The 20962-nt window shown below is 49.9% G+C and overlaps 1 long non-coding RNA gene across 1 annotated transcript; it reads right to left on the bottom strand.

The window, feature by feature from the left end:
* Positions 1–1088: 1088 nt before the first annotated feature.
* Positions 1089–20724, bottom strand: LOC144799507 (uncharacterized). Its single transcript, XR_013603826.1, has 3 exons — positions 20696–20724; positions 20550–20596; positions 1089–1187 (listed from the first exon to the last, which is right to left on the bottom strand). It is a non-coding gene; the product is annotated as an uncharacterized LOC144799507 (long non-coding RNA).
* Positions 20725–20962: the final 238 nt, after the last annotated feature.

The raw sequence follows: 20962 nt of genomic DNA, 5'->3' as shown, positions 1-20962 counted from the left end.
TTAAACTCTATTTGTGTAACTTTTACGCACCATTGACTAACATTGGTGCATGCGTGCGCTTTCAGCGCTGCACCCGAATCCCGCGGGCTTTTCCCGACTTCAGCATTGCTTGTCCCGACTGCTCCCAGCGATTCCCTAGGCCCTTGGCCTAACCACTGATCGATTGGTATCTCTTATACCACTTTTTTAGTATATGGTCTGAGTGGCCCCTCGCCCTCATCCATAATTTTGCAACTTTGTATGTTATACTGTGCTTTTGATTTAACGCTTGTGCCCCTTTGTTCATAAAGAATACTGGGGATTATTTTAAGTAATAAATACATATATTTTTATAATATATACTTGTGTGGTGTCCTTTCATTTGATATTACAGGACTGTGATTGGTAAAACAGCTCGCTTAACACGACCTCTTGAGTTAAGCCTTTAAGGCTGCTTAGTCTATGCTACCATTAAGATAGCTTGTCTATAAGGTTGACTTACAACCAGACACCATAAGGGGTTATTTGTACTGATACAAGGTGGTTCCAGAATTGGAAACATCATATATCACGCCAACTTCTCACAACAACTAACTTACAGATTTAGTCCTTGGTAAATCCTGATGGCTTTAAACAAGGTCAGTGGACCTTTGTCACCGTGATCGTGGTATGACTGAAGCTAAAATAAAATATATAAACTGCATATATCATCGACAATTAGAATTTTAGATGTTCAGTCAATGATGAGAGTTTGAAAAAGTTTCAACAGCTTTATTTATTTTAAATAATTAGTATTGTTTTCTTTTTTCAGTGTAGTCGACATACAGAAATATCAATAAAGAAATTGATTAGAGACAGCATAAATAAATACACAGTCTTCCTTAAAGGAGAGCGTCACTAAACTAGCTAAGAGAGTTATCCTACTCTAAATAGAACCCATAAAGAGTTTTTTAGGGGGAAGGAGCAAAGTAAGAATAAGATGGAACTTCCCATAAAAGGTAGTTCTGGAAATTCAGCCGAGCTCTCAACAGCTGCAGTAGCAACTGTCAATAATAAGGTGATCTCTGCAATAGCATTGATCTGAAAAAGGTTCAGGTAAAGGAAAATAAGTCACCTTTAGTAGTAGCTGTTGGTAACAGAGCACACTGCTACGAGATTTTCGGACGAGTACTCCGGTTTGAGCGAACAGCAGGCTGCGGGTGGTCTACCTGACAAAAAAAAAAAGGAGGGTTATGACAATTTAAGAGCCCCGTACTGGACCGAGTTAAGAAGCACGTTTGTGACTCTTTCTGATAACCATATAGCATTCTTTTATGCAAGGACTTAATTGCTATCAGAAAGCCGAGGAACATGTGTGGTCACTGACCCCTCATTGATAATCTTACCCCATCAAATGATTGTTATGGGAGTATATATTGATACAGCCGAGAATTATTTTTGAGGGTTACATGCAACCCCTGATGAGATATTTTATATATTGTGTGGGAAATTATAATTTTAATCCTGAAGAAGGTGTTGGCCATAAAATACAAGAGCCATAACCGAAACGCGTCGATGCTTACACTGAGTCTTGACACGCTAAGTCAATGGACATAACTACTCCTTTTGCGATAATACTACAAATTGGAGTCTGATTAATTGCCTTCCAACTAGCGCTTTTAATTGGAATCATTTTCCTTTGTGTATATTTCCCATAGTTTGTTATGTACTAATTGTTTTTATTGATGCTTCATTGTTTTTAATGATTTGTAATAAAATGTAAATTTTTTGGTAAACACTTATCACCTATATGTTTCTGTCTATTGTCTAAAGTTATATTCATGTATGGAATTGTGTGGGCAATAACTGTTGTTGTGTGACAAATTTACCCAAAGGGGAAACGTTTCTGACATACGGTAACAGAGCCAGTACAACTCTCCAGGAGATGAGTCGCAAGACAAGGATGGTGGGTGTAGGAAGATGGCTCTGTGTATACTATACCAAAGTGAGGTGTAGTGTGCACAGAGTCCAGTGGATCCCAAAAGGTAGGCAGAGGTAAAGTAGATAGCATCTCACTCGCTATTTGTGGTAGTGTGGTCGCGCAGGAAGGCTTTATCAGAGGACAGTGTTAAGCATTTGTTGTACACACTCAGTCAGCAAATTATTGCACACACTCAAAGACTAAAGTTCAGACCACTTGTTTTTGTATAAAAAACATTCGTTTAGTTATTTTATTTCCTTGAACCAAGCAAGCCTGGCACAGGTAAGTGATAAATACTTTGTAGTAAATATACAGTTTGTAAACTGTAAATGTACTTTCATTTGATTACAGTAGTGTTACTGATAATGCAATGCTTTTCAGAATACAGTACATATACTTTTTATAGGATTTTTAGGGAAATCACAGGTAAGTTACTTTTGAGATTACTTTTCTTATACAGTGGAGTATACCTGGATACTACACTGGGACACTTCCTGTAAACAGGCAAGTAACATCATTGTTGTTTGTTAGTACAATTTTAAAGAATTTCTTTAGGTTTTCCATCACCACACTTAGAAACTTTTCATAGAAAAACAGTCAATGTTATCCTATAGAGGAAAATAGTGTTATCGGTTTAAAGGTAAGTACTTTGTAATGGGAGTTGGTGTTTTGGGGTTAGGCTCAGGGGTCCCCTAGTGTCAAGGATGCACTCTTGATACACCCTCAGCTGCACTAGAGCGGCCGGGTGCAGAGTGCTGAGGCCCAATGTTATCCAATGGGGATAGGGGGGCCTCCGGTTGGTGGCTGTTGACGAGCAGGCCACTGTGTTATGGGAGCAAAGCTCCTGGACTTAAGCTCAGGGCAAATGGGGGTTTAGGCCAGCACAAAAGTTGCATCCTCAGCAGCACTGGGGTGGCCGGGTGCAGAGTGCTGTTTTGGCATCGGAAGCCCTGTAGCTTTCAATGTGGCTCTCTGGTTTGCAAAAGCACTGCAGGCTCGGGACAAATGTCTTCTGGGTGCAACCACCACTGATATTGGGGTTTGGTTAGACACCATTGGTTGGGTCATCCAAGGCAGTGGGGCTCGGGTGCAGGGGTGCCTTTTAGAGTCGGATCTTCTTACCAGCTCCTGGTTACGCTTGGGGGCACTTTCTGGTTTGAGGCTGCAGGCGTCGGTTGGAGGCTTGAGACAGGTCAGGGGTCGCCGGATCTTGGGTCAGGATCGCTGGAGAGACCTTCTTTTGATGTTCGGCCACTCAAACTTGGGCTGTGGGCGTCGGGTGCAGATTGGTGCAAACTTGCAGATCCTTGCAGTGTTCGAGTCTGGTGTTTAAACAAATCCGGTGTTCGCGGGAGACAGAGTCTTTTGCATTGAAGGCAGGTAGGTCCTCCGGGTTTCTCGAGTTTGCTGGCTGCAGGACACACCAGGATTTGGTTGGAGCAGGTTTGAGGTGGGGACAGGCCGGTAGGGATGGGGACAAGTCAGTAGGAGTCCTCCTCTTGTTAGCTTCGGCACGGCTGCTCAGTCCTTCTTCTTTTCTTCTTGCAGGTTCTTGTCTGATGAAGAAAGGTTCAGGGGTGCCCTTAAATACTAGATTTAGGGGCGGTACAGGTAGGTAAAATGTTGGGACCAATGGGTCCCTTCCCTGGGGTGGGTACAACCCCTATTATGCCACTCTTCAGTGGGAGGTGGGCCTAAGTCTTTCCCTGGTTGGCTGGGTTCCCCCATCTGCAAGATGGCGGGGTCTGGGAGTTGTGCTTCACCTCACCTCCCCCACCTGAGGGGTGGAGTTGGCAGAGAGCAGAGTTTTTTCCCACCGGTTCTCCCGCCCAAAGTGGGGGGTCAGAACCAGTGGGGACCAGTTCCTGAAAGCAGCAAGTGGCCTGGACAAGCTCACAAAGGCAGCAAGCCTTTGAAGCTTCCCCTTCGTGGACCCTGCCCTCCTAGGGGAAGAGGCTTGGCACCTCTTACAAGGATGTGCATTGTTTCAGGCCCCCAAGAGAAGCTGTCTCTCAACACATGGGTCCAGAAACAGGTCTGGTGGTGGCAGCTGAAAGCAGCCACTCAGCCTAGACACTAGTGGTAGGTCGTTTTTCAGGGGGCATCTTTTAGATTCCCTCTGTGTGCATTTTTCATTAAATGCCACACTGGCATCAGTGTGGGTTTAATGTGCTGACAAGTTTGATACCAAACTTCTCAGTTCAGCCATTAGGGTGCTGTGGAGTTTGTAATGACAAACTCCCAGCACCATATGCTCTTAATGGCGCACTGCACTTACAATGTCTAAGAATGGACTTAGACACTGTAGGGGTACAGGGCTCATGCACCTGTACCCCCACCACTGGTATAGGGCATCCAGCTAGAGGGGTGACTGACCTAAGTCAGGGCAGTGGGTTGTAGGCATGGCTCACAGGGATGTGTGAGATGTCGACTCTTCACTTTGTTCTGCACCAAGACACGCAGCCAGCAAAGGCAGTGTGTGAGTGTAAGTGTACAGGGCCTCTAAGGGTGTCACAATAGGGGCTGCAGCCCTTAGAGGTCTTCCCTGTGGTACCATTTACCAGGGGCTGACCTGTGGCCAGAGATGCCGATTGGGTTTTGTTCTAAATGCAGTATTAGGGGAAGAACGTAGGTCCTGGGTACCTGTTTGGCAGGGCACACTTAGCCAAAGAACATCAGCAGTTTAGCAAAACGCAGGGGCAACCATGCAAAAAGAGAGAACTTTCTTACAAGGGTTCAGCTCGCCTAGTGCAGAATGGGTTGAAAACCATGTATTTTGTTTTATTAATATTCATTTCCAATCCATCCATGTACAGAAACTACTGATTTCATACAAAATTGTTTGAATGCCCACGCGCGACTTAGCTATTAGGTGTATCTCGTCCATAAACATAAGTGCTAGAACCCTCATACTTGCTATTCTAGGGACGTCATTGTCACACCTATTCAAGTGGGCAACCAGATCATTTTTAAACAGCGTAAAAAGTGTTGGGGCGAGGAAGAAGCCATGCCTTATGCCTCTATTGACCGGAAAGGGTTCTGTCACTCCTCCTAGCTGACCACAACTGTTTTGGCCAAAGTTCTGATCATGGAGTCCCTCGATAATTTGATATAGATAGTTTGAAACGCCCATCTCAGCCAGCACATGCCACAACACATCTGCAAATCAGATCAAACGCAGATCTCAAATCAACAAATATCATGTATAACCTACCCCTTTCGAGAACACATGTTTTCCAGCATAATAACTACAACTTGGTCAATAGTGGAAGTGCGATTACAAAATCGTGCTTGGAGGGGACTTACAATGTCATTAGCCTCTATCCACTCCTATTGTCTTAATAGAATAACTCTTCTGGAGAATTTCTGTGTGGCGTCAATAAGGCTAATGGGCCTGTAGTTTGATAGCATCAAGGGGGAACACTTTTTTGTAAATTGGGATTATTTCTGCACCGCCAGGAAGATGGAATTGGAAGTCTTTTGTAGTTAGCTAAGTTTCGTGGAAGAAGACGACATTAAACTGGTTGATGAAAAGGCCCTAATCTGTACAATCAAATTTTGGCTTATGCCAGGGATAGTCCATGAAAGGACCCTCAGTGAGAGTTGAAATTCATTGACTCTAGTCGTCTTCCTACCCCAGCTTAGTCTGCTGTCTCCCTTGTAGCTGTACTCATGGGAGCAGTATCGGGGGCCCTGGCTCTGCATTCTCCAATCTTACTCAGTTCAGTAGATCTATCTGTTCCCCGGTTGAGCAGAAGAGGGTATTGTCCAACTATGGTGTTCTCTTCGTTATCCTCGGGTCCCTGTTCATGGCAGAAGGCAACCAAACCTGGCTTAACTAACCTATCTGATTGAAAATCTATACAGGGACCAATGGGGGAGTTAGTATGAGGTGTGCCATATTTTTCTCTAGTAGTCAGGGCGGTGGGGGTAAGGGATTTGCCTGGCTCCCCTCTCCTTTCTTGAGTGGCCTAATCCATCAACACCCCCCCCCCCCCTTAATGACAGACTAAATAAGACATCCCGTGTAACACCAGATGTAAAAGGGTCAGTCCTTAAGAGGGTTTACAAATTAAGAAAAGGCGGTACTAAGGAGGGACTAACAAACCTATTAACGATCAGAAGCCAGCCTTCAAAGGACATTCACACAAGGCAATGAAAAATATGGGCGGAGCTTAAAGGCCAAACTGGAATACATTATGCCTTGCAGAGTAGCGCATGCGCGGCCCAGGCTCGAACTAAAAAGCAGCCAACTTTAGGGGGCATTTTGAGCTTACAGATGACATAGTAAGTCTTGCAAGCTCTGCCTAGGTTGGCACCCAGGAAACGTTTGTAAACATTATCACACCCAACCACTAAATTACAGAATAATGCAGAGCATGTGACTCTAGAAAACTTCACCCCACAAAAAGCAAATTTATGGAAGGTGCTCACAAAGATGGCACTTCACGAACAGACATATTTGTGTGATATAACAGATTTGACTTGCTTGTGTTGGTTAGCAAAATCTCAACCAAAACAAGCATTTGCAATGCAATAGGTCTCACATTAGGAAAGTTTGAGCTATTGGTATTGTAAATGACAAATATTTTATTTATGTGTTGGTTTTAAAAATAGCGAAATTAATAGCTTTGTCATTTACAATGCCAATAGTTTTAACTTTTGCAAACGTTACACCTATAGCATTTGTAATGCAATATGTGTTGTATTTACATGACTTCGATGTATTAATATTACAAATAACAATGGCTTTTATTTTTTTAAATAATTAATACTTAAATAAAAGTTATTGTAATTTAGAATGGCAATAGCTTAAACTTTTGTAAATAACTTTTGGGAAGATTATGTTCAGTGTATTTTATTGTGATGAAAATCCAAGAACAGCAGTGAAACATTAACATCTTTTTGTGACAATTGTAATAAAGCTTGAAACATTGAGAGAACATATTAGAACCAGTTGAGGGGGCGGAGCTTGCCAGCGACGATGGCGGACGCCTAAGGGGAGAGCTCCGCGCCATCACCCTAACTATCCGCCAATTATCCTGTCACTGCTGAGCCTCGGAGTCACTGACTGCATTGTCTGATCCCCGAAACCGCCCGGCGGCGGCGACGACGTTTTTTTGCCGATTCCTGACCGCCTGGGAGAGGGGTGCGAGCCGGTGAACATTCCGGCGTGCTGGGCCGCTGGGCCGCTGAGCCGTGACCTTGCCTAGCGCTCTCCTCGGCGTGCGTCACCCGACGTGCGGCCTGCTGGACGGCCCTCAGCTCGGAGGGTACGGACCTCCGGCACGGACCAGGGGGAGCCGCGGTCTTCTGGGTGTGCCATATACCCCCACGAGTGGCGGAGATCACAGGTGCCCGCTGGCACTCGCTGGACTGCCTGTGCGCTTCCCAAAACTCTGGCTACCACGGGGGGGAGGGCTGCGGACCCTGGCGTTGCGGCCCCCCGGCCATCTCCATACCTGACGCTGCTGACGCGTGCAGTTGGCCCTGAGCCACAACAATGGATCCTCCAGCTACTTGAGACGGGGACGCCTGTGGCATGTCTGCTCGGTGCGCGGCACTAAAAGCGAAGCGGAGACTTGCAGTAGAGGCACCCTTGGGCCGCTGTGGAGATCCCGGGCCATACGCCCACGCGATGAACGGCTCTGAAGATCACTCCTCTGCCTGCTGCTGTCCCCCCCCCCATTATCATTTGTACGCCTAGTGTGCTGCGGAGCGCGGGGGCGACCATAAACACGGGGGAGCGGGCTGCAAACTCTGCAACTGGCGGGGCATTCCTGGTCCGACCTAAGCATATTCTCTCCTCATCTGCTGCACTGACGGGGCTGTGCAAGGCCCGACATTGGTGACAAGTGAGGCCGAGGCGCGATTGCGGGGGAGCACGCGCCCGCAGACGGCACTGCTGAGGCCTGCGGCTACCTGGGGGAGCCTGGTGAGATTCGGAGCTTCCGGGGGCCTTCCCCCCCTCCACGGGAGCAATACTGCGGAAACTGACTGCTGGCCCCCGCTGTTTGCTTAACTAACGGAAGAGCGCTAGGAGGTGTCCCTGAACTAAGTTCTTTTTGTGACTACGCTGAGGAGCGGTGCGAGAGGCTCGGATGTGCAAGTAGATTCTATTTCTCTGAGCGCCGGATCTTAGCCCCCTACTAGCACTGTGCACATCCTGGGGTCTCCTTAAGGTACTGGCCCACACTCCACTGTTTGGGCCTAAGACTTGGAAGAGCTGCGCCTGCCTGCTGGAGCGGAAGGCTTGATTAAGGGATGACGGCTATCGCCTACACTGGGCCCACGGGAGGTGAGAGTGACCCTGTGATCGGGAAGGTGGAGTGACCTTGGTCATAGCGGTGGAGTAGACAGGCGGGAGGCCAGCGGCGAGGAATCTGACCTGGAAATAGCTTCAGAGGGCTCGCGTTGGGAGACATCAGCATAACCACTGATCAGGGCACCATGGGCAAAGGAGATAAGACACAAACTAAGCTCCCTTTTGAACAGCGCCGAGCGAAGCCCCCAGAGACGCAAGAGTCAACGCCCATGCAGCGAGATAAAGGTCCGGAGAACTCGTTCTACTCAGACATCGAGGAGCTACTGGTCACCATGGAAAATGGCTTACAGGACAGCATGGCGTCTATAGGTACGAAGATGGACGCCCTCACTTATCGCATGGACCGGATGTCCGAAAGAGTGGATAAGCACACAGAGAGATTGGACATGTCGGAGAGACGCCTGACTGAAGTGGAGGAGGCTCAAATGGAACTGGATAAAGATCGCAAACAGATCGGCAAGCTCCTTCAGGTCATACAAGATAAATCTGAGGATTTGGAGGCCCACTCTCGGCACTCTAATATACGAATCACAGGTGTCTCGGAGACGACGCACACCGGGAGAATGGAGATATTTGTAGAGAAGCTGCTGACCACGCTACTAGGAGATGATGTCTTCTCGCCCATGTTCATAGTTGAAAGGGCGCACCGCATGCTGGGCCCGCGTCCGCGCATGGGAGCACCTCCGAGGCCAATTATTGCAAAACTTCTAAATTACAGAGACAGAGATACTGCGTTACGATTGGCCAGAGAGAAGGGCAAGCTACAGTTCGAGGGGGCAGCGATCTCCTTATACCCGGACTTCACGGCGAAGCATTTTGCTCCATATAAAAAGCAGCTCCGTGACTTGGGGATGGACTACGCTATGCTGTACCCGGCGAAGCTACGCATCAACCGCCAGGGGCATTCTCACATTTTCACCGATCCAAAAGACCTACAAAAGGCTCTGAAAACGTGGTCGTGGGAGCAGAGGAATAGCCCCAGAAGCCAGGATGGAGACCAAGAACCTGCCAGCGGCCTGGATGAGCAAGAATAGGGTCACTGCATCATCGATGTGGCCTTGCCGTTGGACGAGATGAGATAAAACCTAGACCTTGATGGAGAACTGGGCCCTGCATGGCGGAGTCCCCCTGCACTTTAGATCAAGGGCAGCGGACAAGTCCCTGGGAGAGCTGCGACTCCACCGAGGCCTGGTGAGATCTTTCCAAGTTACAGTCTCCTTTATGCATGCAATTGACTGAAATTAGCAGACGCTGAGGTGGCTCGCGGCCCATGGTTGTGAGCTGATGTTATGGCCTGGGGACGGGGGGGGGACGGGGGAGTAGCTGCACTGTTGTTAGATGGTTACTGCATGTTGAATGGTGGCTCAGTGCCTACGGCTCGAGTGAAATGACACTGAAGTGGTGATGGCGCTGGGGGCTCTCCTGGGTCAAGACTTAGCATGCAATTGCTACCTGGACTAATACTGGTGACCTCTGCCCTAGCGCTGTCTGCACTTACGGGGCCCGCGAGGGACTACCAGGGTTGTTTGGGGGGGAGTGGGGGGAAAGTTTACTCATGCTAGGCCGAGTTGGGGTTGGTCTGCTGTGGGGGGGGGGGGGGTGGGGGGGTGGGGAGGGGGGATACACGGCAAATGGGAAGTGTTATTGTGTTGAAATTTCTGCACTGTGTTCCTCACCTCAATGGTCACGTAGAGTACACTATAGAATGGCCCAAGTCCGAGACGCACCCTGCTCCTTAGAGTGTCACACTGACTTGATTCCTCTCTGTAGACCTGGCTACATTCCCGCTCTGCACGACATGCCCCCATGACTAACGTACTGAGAGTGCAGGACACTGCACAGTCTGCTCAATCTGCGCCCTTACGTGGAATGTCAGAGGGTTGAACGACTTCAGAATACTAAGGAAAGTACTGGGATACCTCAAACGACATAATATAGACATAGCACTGCTGCAGGAAACTCACTTGCCACTCACAAGTAGAATGCTACACAGCAGAGGCCTGGAGGGGAACATTGCCGCGGCCGGGTTTACCACCCACGCTAGGGGGGTTATCATATGGGTTAATCCAGACTCGAAAATCCAGATACAGACGCTTAGCGCGGACTCGGAAGGCAGATACGTAATAGCAACCTGTATGGGAGTGGGGCTGGACTTACTAGTGGTCAATGCATACGGTCCTAATTATGACTCCCCTGACTTCTACGAAACGCTAGCTACTAGGATTGGAGCATACGGCAGGCCCCACATAATATGGGGAGGGGATTTTAACTTGACACTCAATCCAGACATGGACAGATCTATGGGCCCACCACGCAGGCCGTCGGCGGCGGCACAGATGCTCATAGCTAAGCTACTAGTGTTGGACATGGATGATGTGTGGAGAAGTAGAAATGCGGGGCGAGGCGGGTACACACATTACTCTGCTTACCGTGAGGTGCACACTAGAATCGACTACTGGTTTGCCACCTCGGGGATTAACCGCAGTATTAAACACTGCAAAGTCCTACCACGCACGCTGTCAGACCACTCCCCCTTACTACTAGTGATAGAGGCCCCTGTCAGGAAAATTCCTCCTTTTACGTGGCGCTTTCCGCCTTACTCGCTCCTAGACCCAGTTGTCCGCAGCGAGCTCGCGGAGTCGATTGACATATTTTTTTAAAAGAATGTAGGCTCTGTGGAGGATTTTCAGACCGTATGGGAGGCATTTAAAGTCGACATACGAGGCATTGCGATGTCTAAACACTCCAGTGTCCTGAAAGCTATAAGGAGCAGGCTGGCTGAGCTACAAAAGCAGCTGCAAGCCCTTGAGGAGCAACAGCGGAATAGACCGGACGAGGCCACGGAGGTAGGAATCAAACGTCTCCTAGTGGAGTACCATGACGAAGCGGACAGAGAGGTGAAGCATCTGGGTAAATATGCCACGGCCCGCACATAGGGAGAAGGGGAAAGGCCTGGATCGGTACTGGCTAACATCCTTAGAGGCCGCTGGTCTCGGAACTGAGAGATGTAGATGGTGGCAGAGCCACAGATGAGGCAGATATAGCTTCTATCTTTAGAGAAAACTACTCGGAGTTGTACTCCTCGATGGGCGGGGACCTGTCGGCTGAAATCTTAGATTACCTGGAGCATATAAAGCTCCCGTTCCTCTCTAACTCTCAAAGGGAATTCCTCATGTGTCCTATACAACAGGACGAAATTAGAGATGCCCTGGCCTCGATGCGCTCGGGCAGCGCGCCGGGTATTGACGGCCTGACGGTCGAATTTTACAAATCTTTTCAGGAACAGCTACTGCCACATATCCTCACACTGATGGGAGACATCTGTATCCAGGGAAGCATGCCTTGCTCCATGAGAGAGGCAATGATTGTTACTATCCTTAAGCCGGGCAAGGCGCACAACGAGGGCGGATCATACCGACCGCTGTCGTTGCTTAACGTAGACACTAAGCTCTATGCTAAAGTACTAGCGACCAGATTAGCACTACTGGCCCCCGAATTAGTGGCCCCAGAACAAGCAGGGTTTATACCCAGCAGGAACTTGATGTACAATATCAGGACGGTACTAGGAACTATTTAACATGTCAAGCAGGACGTCTCGACCGTGGCTATTTTCCTTGACATGGAAAAGGCGTTCGATTCAGTTGAATGGCCGTTTCTGCTCCAGGTATTACGACGGATGGGACTTGGGGAGCCCTTCCTCCAAATGGTGGGCGCCCTTTATGAAGGGCCCTCGGCTAGAGTGCGAGTTGGCAACGCGATCTCGAAACCCCTCCACATCGGCAGGGGAACTCGGCAGGCGTGCCCCCTATCCCCCTTGTTATATGCACTAGCGGAAGAGCCTTTGGCTTGCGCGCTGAGGGAATATCACGGTCACGAGGGCATACGTTTCCTGACCTACAAAATAGTAGTGTCCATGTACGCAGATGATACGCTGTTGTATGCGCACGACCCCGCGACAACTCTTCCCCCACTTCTGAGGGAGGTTGTGCGCTTTGGTGCGCTGTCTGGCCTTAAAGTCAACTGGGCAAAATCCGTTGTGCTACCATTAACGTCTGTGAATAGGCAGGTGGAAACGGAGTACCCTCTACAGTGGTCCGAAGACCCGATCAGATACCTGGGGATACAAATTCACACAGCTCCGGACCTGCTCATTAGCCAAAACTACGGTAGAGCGGTCAGTAAGTTGGAAGATGATACAGCGCTCTGGAGTAAGTTGCCTCTTACGCTAATGGGTCGCATAGCCATTATGAAGATGGTGGTACTACCGCGCTTCTTGTTCCTCTTTAACGCTATCCCAATAGTACTGTCTAGGGCTTTTTTTCAGCGGCTAACGAGCCTTATGATTGGCTTGGCTTGGGCGGGAAAGCAGCCAAGAGTCAAGTGGTCGACACTAACTTTGCCCTACAATATGGGAGGCTTGGCCTCCCCCGACCTTGAACTCTATTACAGAGCAGCTCAAGCGTCGCACCTCCACACCTGGATCCACGGAGACAGGCTGATCCCGAATGTCCGCATGGAGCGACTATTCGCGCACCCACAGCCTCTTCCGGCCACGATTTGCATGCCGCTGGACCGTCGAACAGGAGTATTGGACTCCATTACTGCTACCAACCATGCATGGCACTCACTCCTGCAACGGCAGGGGGGGTGCTACTATACTCGCCGGAAATGCCGCTGGAGTGGATGCTTTGGCTTCCACCCATGGCCGAGAAGGGGGTCACCAGAGAGCTGGCGAAATTGTGTCCCCGCAAAGCGGGCGATCTTTTTCAGGATGGTGTAGCCAAGGACTGGGATCAGGTGAGAGGGGATTGCAGTGAGACCCCTATGCTGCAACGCTTCCAATTCCACAGGACTCGGAGTGCTCGGTCCGGATATAGCGGAACCCCCAGACGTCCTTGAACTGACATATGTCATCAAGCACAAGGAGCCTCGGAAGCTCCTCACGAATCTCTACAGGGTAGCTAGGTCGCACGGAGAGCACCAGCTGATGAAAGCGAGACTGGCATGGCAGAGAGACCTGGAGACTACATTAGATGACGCGACATGGCGGTATTGCTGTGACAGCACGAAACGGATTTCGCTTAATGGTAAGCACAGACTGACCCACTGTTCCTGCAGAGGGTGTATTACACCCCGGAGAGGCTCCACAATACGGTCTGTGGCAAACGGCACAATGTGAACGCTGCCACGCTGCTGACGCTGACTTCCTGCACTTGGCCTGGAACTGCCCAGGCATACAGATGTTCTGGTGTGATATTTTTTCGGAAATGAGCAAAATCCTGGACATAGACATGACCCTAGATCCGGGCGTGGCGCTCATTGGTAATTCCAGGCGGCTCCCAGTTGCGCTTCGCAGACTCACGGATATGGGGATGTTAATGGCTAGGAGAGTAGTAGCCCAATGTTGGATGAGGGGACCGCTCCCAACCAAGGCTAGATGGGCGCGAGACATGTTGTACTGTAGCACACAAGCGGAACACTATAGTGAACTGCTGCCCCCCCAAAAGCCGCCCTAAAAATGTTTGGGCACTGTACCAAACGTACCTAACTGGGAGACAGCGGGAGGACCTTGGTAGCCCGGAAACGGAGTCCCCAAGTTGAGGGGCAAACAGTGGCTCGAACCTGCATTTCGGCAAGTAGTGGAGAGGCCTGTGCACGCGTCCCAGAGAGTGTGATGTGGAGAGTGATGGGAAAATGGAGCGAAGTGGGAGATGATCAGGGGGGTGGGATGGCACCGTTAACAACACAGCCCACACCTGGCTTGGCTGGGACACAACATTCGGGACAGACATTCTGGAAACGTTAACTCAGAGAGGGCGTAGTCACTACTAAGGGGCACACTGGGGGTAGGTATAGCCATGGAACAGGTCTAGGCACCACGTTGACGGACATAATTGTGAAACACATGATGATCACGGGAGGGGAGGGAGGGGATAGGGCCATTGACCGAATTGGGGGTTGGTGTTTGTTTAGTTAGGGCACGAACACTCATGGCTTGATAATTGGCGACGGAGAAATGGGGGGGGGAGTAGGGACAAACTGGTGGATATATTGTGGAAAATGCATTTGATAACTGCACCCTGCTCTGCTGGCGGTGATGACTGTGTATTGATCAACTGCTACTAGGAATGCGCCGCCGGACCCCCGAGTTGTCGGCTGATGGGCTGTGTAAGACTGTATTCATAGTTTACTTGACATGTCTATAATGTGGCCGGCGGAGGAGCTTCGCGCGCACCCAAGATGGTCGCGTGAGCACAGGGCTCCCGGACCCTCGCCACCTCCACTGATTATCCTGTATTTTATCCTGCTTTGGACGACGGGTTGCTCATGGCGAAGCCCTGCTGATCACTTATCCGATCTCGAAAACTGTTTTGGACTTTGGGGACCGGAGCTACGGACCTTCGAATTTCTCGGGCCCGCTCATGGTGGTGCCCCGGGCTATGTTATCTCTGCCAGCCGGCCAGTAATTGAATAACAACGGCTTCCTGGATTCGTCTGAGCTCGGCAGTCACTTTCAGTTTCGATTCTTGTCCGGAGACCTGATTGACTTTGCCTGTCGTGCGGCTGGACTTGATTGCCCTTACTCGCCTTTCAACGTTTGACGCCGGACTATTGTGGCTTTGGGCTTGGAGAAAGACGTCTACTCTACCCTCCTTGGTGCTGCAGATGCCTCTACAGTAACCATTTTTACCCGACACCAAGCGACCCTCCTGGGTCCGGGATCTAAGATGGCCACCAGACCAGAGGGTGAGAAGCGCAAAACCAAGCCGGGTGTCCGAGGAGGCGCTGTACAATCGAATGTCATGGACAGGTACACCCTTACTAAAGGATCACCGGGTGCAGTGTCTAAACCTTCGACCGTAGCTCAGGAGGACCCCTCGATTGAAGAGGAACTCTCGTTACGAGACGTCATGGGCGCCATTTCTGGTATGAAGGCTACACTGGGACAACAATATGAGGCCTTGTCCCTCAAGTTGGATACGGTCGCCATAGATGTAAACTTGATTAGGGCAGACCTGGCGAAAACGAATGAAAAGGTCAAATCCCTTGATATCAAGACTTCCAGCCTTGTTACCGATGTCTCTGATTTGCAAGCTGAGGTCGGGAATCTGCGGAAAGCTAATGACTATTTCTCCGGGCGGCTGGAGGATTTTGAGAGCCGTGCCAGACGAAATAACGTTCGCCTGATTGGTGTGCCGGAAAAATCGGAGGCTACCTCGACGGATCTCTTGGTGGAAGACCTGGTGCTGAACCACCTGGCACCCAAGGGTCTTAGCAAGTTTTTCACTGTCGAGCGTGCACATAGGATCCCTGGCGGCACGCCTAAACTAGGTGCCAATCCACGTCCCATCATTGCGAGGATTTTTAATTTCCGGGACAGAGACGCTATCCTGCAGGCATCGAGACAGTCTGGTCCCATCGCCTTCGAGAACTCCACGGTCAACTTTTATCCGGACTTTACCCAACAGGTCCAGAAACAGAGACTGGGGTTTCAAGGGGTTAAGAAGCGGCTGAGAGACAGATCCATGAAGTACGCTATGCTCTTCCCGGCTCGCCTACGTGTGGTGCATAATGATCGAACCCTTTTCTTTGACCATCCTGGGGTTGTGAGTGACTGGCTGGATTCGCTACCTATGGATTAAGAACATTCCAAGGGTTTTGGTCAATCGGACCGTGCGGAAGGAGGCCTGCGGTAACAAGAATAGGGACCAGTATCGGCTCCCGCTCCCTTATAGTTGACTCTCAGCTGTGGCTAATGCTGTGACGTTATAGTTTGCAAGTATTTGGTCCTTCGGGGGTGGGTGGGGGGTGAGAGAGTCCTTCTCCTTCTGGGTTTCTTTTCGTAGACTAGTTGGGTGGTAGGGCGACAGGCACACTGCAAGTTTATGGGGCTTTTTAGTCTTCCGCAGGGGTGCGGGGTGGGGGGTGAGACGGATAGGGCATGTTTGGGGAAAGGGGGGTTTTGGTTTGAGTTTTATTGTTGTTATTTGCAAGGTGAAGACAATACGAACTCCTGTTTTTGGATGTTGCTTAGGATGTGGAGCGGGGGTGGGGCTGGATGCGGGGATGGGGGGTAGAGGACTTCGAATATTGTGTTGGAATGTAAATGGGTTGGGGGACGGGATTAAGAGGGGTATAGTGTTGCAGTTGTTGAAACGTTTGTCTCCTGATGTCGTTTTATTACAGGAGACGCATTTGCTCGGCAACGAGTGCTATGCTCTAAATAGGCGTGGCTATCGTCTTGTGGCGCACTCCGGCTTCACTTCGGGCTCCAGAGGGGCGGGTATTCTAGTCCGGACTTCCCTCCCCCTGGCCATTGATGATGTCATGCTTGACGATAGGGGAAGATATGCCGCCATTGTTGGGCGTTGGGAGGGGAAGGTTGTTGTTTTGCTTTCTGTATACGTGCCCCCGGGCCTCCAGGCCTCCACATTTGCCGATCTGAGTGGGGTTATCCTGGGACTTCCCGAGGGCTTGCTTGTAGTTGGTGGTGACTTCAATTCCGTGGTTTCTGGGTTGTGTGATCGCCACCCTCCCCGGGACCTTCCGAGGGCCCTGTCTTGGTTGAGTGGCTTTCTGGAGACCCTGGGGCTAACTGATTGCTGGCGCTTGCTCCACCCGGGGCAGTCGCAGTATACTTTCCATTCTGGTGCCCACGGCAGTCTCTCGAGACTGGACCATATTCTTGTTCCCTCTTCCCAAGCCTCCGCCATACAGGAAGTAAAGCATCTTGCACGAGGCATTTCGGACCACTCTCCGATTTGGTTAGTTGTGGATGCACAACGGGGTTCGGCGGGCCACGTGGCTCCGATCAACCCCTGGTATCTCCGGGATCCCAAGGTCAGGGCCGAACTGATTAAATCACACGATCACTATTTTGCTGAGAATGTGGGTTCTGTTTCCTCCCCAGTTTCTCTGTGGGAGGCTTACAAAACTGTCATTCGTGGCCAAGCTCTTTCTTTGATCGGCAGCGTCAAGTGGGCCAACCGTGCTGAGGTGGTTTGTGTCGAGGGTGAAATCACTGCTCTGGAGGGAGACTTGGAATCTGGGGTCACCACGGAGGGACTGCATCTGCTGGAGTTGAAGCAGTATGAATACAGGGCTCTGGTCACGGATGCTGCTAAGGAAATGGGTAGGGAGCAACAGGGCCGTCTGTATGATATGGGTGACAAAGCTGGTAAGCTGCTTGCTTGGCTGGATAAAAGGGAGAATGCGAGCCGGGTTGTTCCTGTGATTGTTGCCGCGAATGGAGAAAGTTACACTGACCCTGTTGATATTGTTACATGCTTTGCCGAATACTTCCAGGAAGTGTACTCCCCAGTGTCTGATAGATCCGAACAGGACTCCCACTTGCTTCTACGAGATATCGCACTTCCCCGTTTGTCTGATATCGACAGGGGCGCTTTGGATGTGCTGCCTACTGTGGAGGAGATTGCTGCTGCCGTCCGTTCGGTCCGTTCTGGCAAGGCGTCGGGCCCAAATGGACTTCCCATTGAGCTCTACAAACTTCGCCCAGATACGCTAGCCCCGCACTTGCGCTTGATGTTCCTCGAATCTTTGAAGGTGGGTTCCCTCCCCCGTGACCAACGACTGGCCTCTATAGTCGTTATTCACAAGGAAGGTAAACCACGGGATCGCTGTGCCTCTTTTAGACCTATCTCGTTGATTAACGCCGAACCTAAGATCCTGGCCAAAATGCTAGCTACGCGTTTGGCTACTGTCATAGGGGACTTGGTTCACCCGGTTCAATCAAAAAAAAAAAAATATATATATATATATATAATGTGGCCGGCCGGCCCAAGGGGTTGTAGGCCCGAGGCTGTGAGATTTAAATTTGTGCAATAATAAATTTTTTTTAAAAAAAATATTAGAACCAGTTGTTGTTGATGCTGTGGCGTTCAGTGGTCCTGAGTGATGCTGTGACCTTCAGTGTTGCTGAGTAATGCTGTGGCGTTCAGTGGTGCTGAGTGATGCTGTCGCATTCAGTGGTGCTGAGTGATGCTGTGGCATTCATTGGTGCTGTGGCGTTGAGTGGTGCTGAGTGATGCTGTGGCATTGAGTGATGCTGTGGCATTGAGTGATGCTGTGGCGTTGAGTGATGCTGTGACGTTGAGTGATGCTGTGGCGTCAAGTGATGCTGTGACGTTGAGAGATGCTGTGACGTTGAGTGATGCTGTGGCGTTGAGGGATGCTGTGGCGTTGAGGGATGCTGTGCGCTGAGTGGTGTTGTGACCTTGAGTGATGCTGTGGCATTGAGTGGTGCTGGGGCGTTGAGTGGTGCTGAGTGATGCTCTGGCGTTGAGTGATGCTGTGGCGTTGAGTGATGCTGTGGCATTGAGTGATGGTGTGGCGTGGAGTAATGCTGTGGTGTTGAGGGATGCTGTGCGCTGAGTGGTGCTGTGGTGTTGAGTGGTGTTGTGGCATTGAGGGGTGCTGTGGCATTCAGTGGTGCCGAGTGATGCTGTGGCGTTGAGTGCTGCTGTGGCATTGAGTGGTGCTGTGGTGTTGAGTGGTGCTGTGGTGTTGAGTGGTGCTGTGGTGTTGAGTGGTGCTGTGGCGTTGAGTGGTGCTGTGGCGTTGAGTGGTGCTGGCCCAGGCGCCCACACAGAAGTGCAGAAGGGGAACACAGCACCGTGTGCATGTGGCGCGTGACCGTCTCACAGCTAAGAGTCAGGAGCCCCGCACTCCCCAGGATGGCATCGCCAGGGCTGCCGGGGCAGCACAGACCCCGGGCATGTCTGAATGTCTGCCCCGCTCTTCCTAATGTGGGCTGAATCTGGTAACTCGAGTGTAAAAAGTAAAGACACCGAAGCTGCCTGTGCCCTTACGGGGCCTGTTCTGCCACAGCCGCCCCTGCAGACCCCCACCTCCATAGGGCCCACACTGTCCATTATGGATTTCTTGGGTGCAGTAAGACAGGGGCGCTGATGCATTAAACAGTTATGTCCGATGTGTTTATAACAAAAACACCCGTTGCTCGGTAAGAGCCCATTTTACAAAAGAAAGGATCAAGCGCTCGCATAGGCGCTATAGGTAGAGCAATAGGTCTGAATTCTGCCCCGCCGTGATGACCTTGCTGTGTTATCCCAGGGATTGCCAGCAGGTGGTGCTGCAGGAGCGCAGCTGAGCCTCCCTCCTCGGACCGGTCAGTGACACGTTACAGATGACTGTGCCAACTGTCCATGTCAGCGGCCAGTCCGTGTGGACTAGGAAACTCTCAGGTGGCACATTCCTGCAGCAGTGCATTTTGGTTCTTGGAGTTCAGAACGAGATGAGAGGTAGCCACCCAGATTCCTTAGACACTATTACAGGAGGACACTTCAGGCATAGACGACTTATTGCGATGCCCGCAGCACAAGCCTCCCTGGATGGAAGCCCCTTCCGCCAGGGCCTTTATTCGCTTTCAGCATGAGTGCTATTCGGATCACACCCAAAACCTCTATCTCTCCCGTGATGGGCAGATGTGCCTGTCCATCTGCACAATCTAACAGCCTTGCAAGGCAGGGAGCCTTGGAGGCACTGCGGGCCAATGTGTCTTCAAACTCAGCCTTGAGGAGCCCAACTAGGGACAACACACAACACTTGCCCAGGTCCAGCGCTTCTCCGTCACTGTGATGATGGTCGTTACGTGACATCGTGAAACAAGCGTTTGCGTGCAGCATTGTCTAACAGGCCAAGGGTAAAGGATGCAGTCTTAGTTTCAATCCAAAATGCGGCAGCTCCCTCAGGAGTGACGTCCCTTCGAAGCACTCATGCATATAATTTTCATCTCATATATTCAATAAAGTTCTTTCAACAAGGGTAATGTTGTTGTTCTGTTTATTTCTTATGTTCTTAGATGCATGTTATTCATTCATAAAACGATTTAAGAATTTCATTTCGATTATGCCCAAGGCATTTCGGGCATGTGCCCTTCATCAGGGGACTTATAAGTCATGTGAAACAATAATACAAGGAAGATGTGGGTTCATTTAACAAGGGTTGTATACGTATTTAAAAAAAACATGTTATTAAATCATACATATACTTCTCTGAGATGACATAAGGTAGGACTAGGAAAGACGGTAATATTAATATTTCAGACGTTACTCCTTTAGTCTAAACAATAGTAAAGGAATTGGTGAGAAGTTGCCTCGAGAACGGGGACTTGGTGAATATAGATCTAGTTCGGTGCTTCTAAGTCCCGGTCGTGAATCGTGTGTCATGCGTGAAACGTCCGTTTCTATCGGTTTGTGAACTTCGTGCTCCATGCAGAAATGTGTAACATTAGTAAAAGATACTGACCTACGCTGTGCGTAGTCTCTGTACGTTTGGTTCGGAGAATGGTAAATCTGTAAAAAAATAAAAAACCAGTGAATGTAACTAAAAAAACTCTACAATGCGAGCTGGCGTGCTATCTTAAAAGTAACATGCTTTTCCTTCAAGCTTACCGTTAGAGCCATGAAAGTCGGCGTGTGTCCGAAATTCAATAGAGGTTGAAAGTGAAACGGCGTGCACGTCTTAAGTATCAGCGATCGTGATTGGTGTCATGGAGGTCACGTGTTTACTAAAAATGTTAGCTGTGGTTCAATAGGTGGTAACTTCGTCACACCAATATTGTGTTTTTTTGTTTTTTTGGGAAAAACAACTTTATCGATCCTGCAGTTTGAGCAAACTGGGATTTAATCACATGAATGCGAGAAAAATGAATATAAGTG

The sequence above is a fragment of the Lissotriton helveticus genome, chromosome 12 (assembly GCF_964261635.1).
Source record: "Lissotriton helveticus chromosome 12, aLisHel1.1, whole genome shotgun sequence".
Lineage (NCBI taxonomy): Eukaryota > Metazoa > Chordata > Amphibia > Caudata > Salamandridae > Lissotriton > Lissotriton helveticus.
The sequence above is the reverse complement of the archived record's forward strand: the minus strand, read 5'-3'. Positions and strand labels throughout refer to the sequence as shown.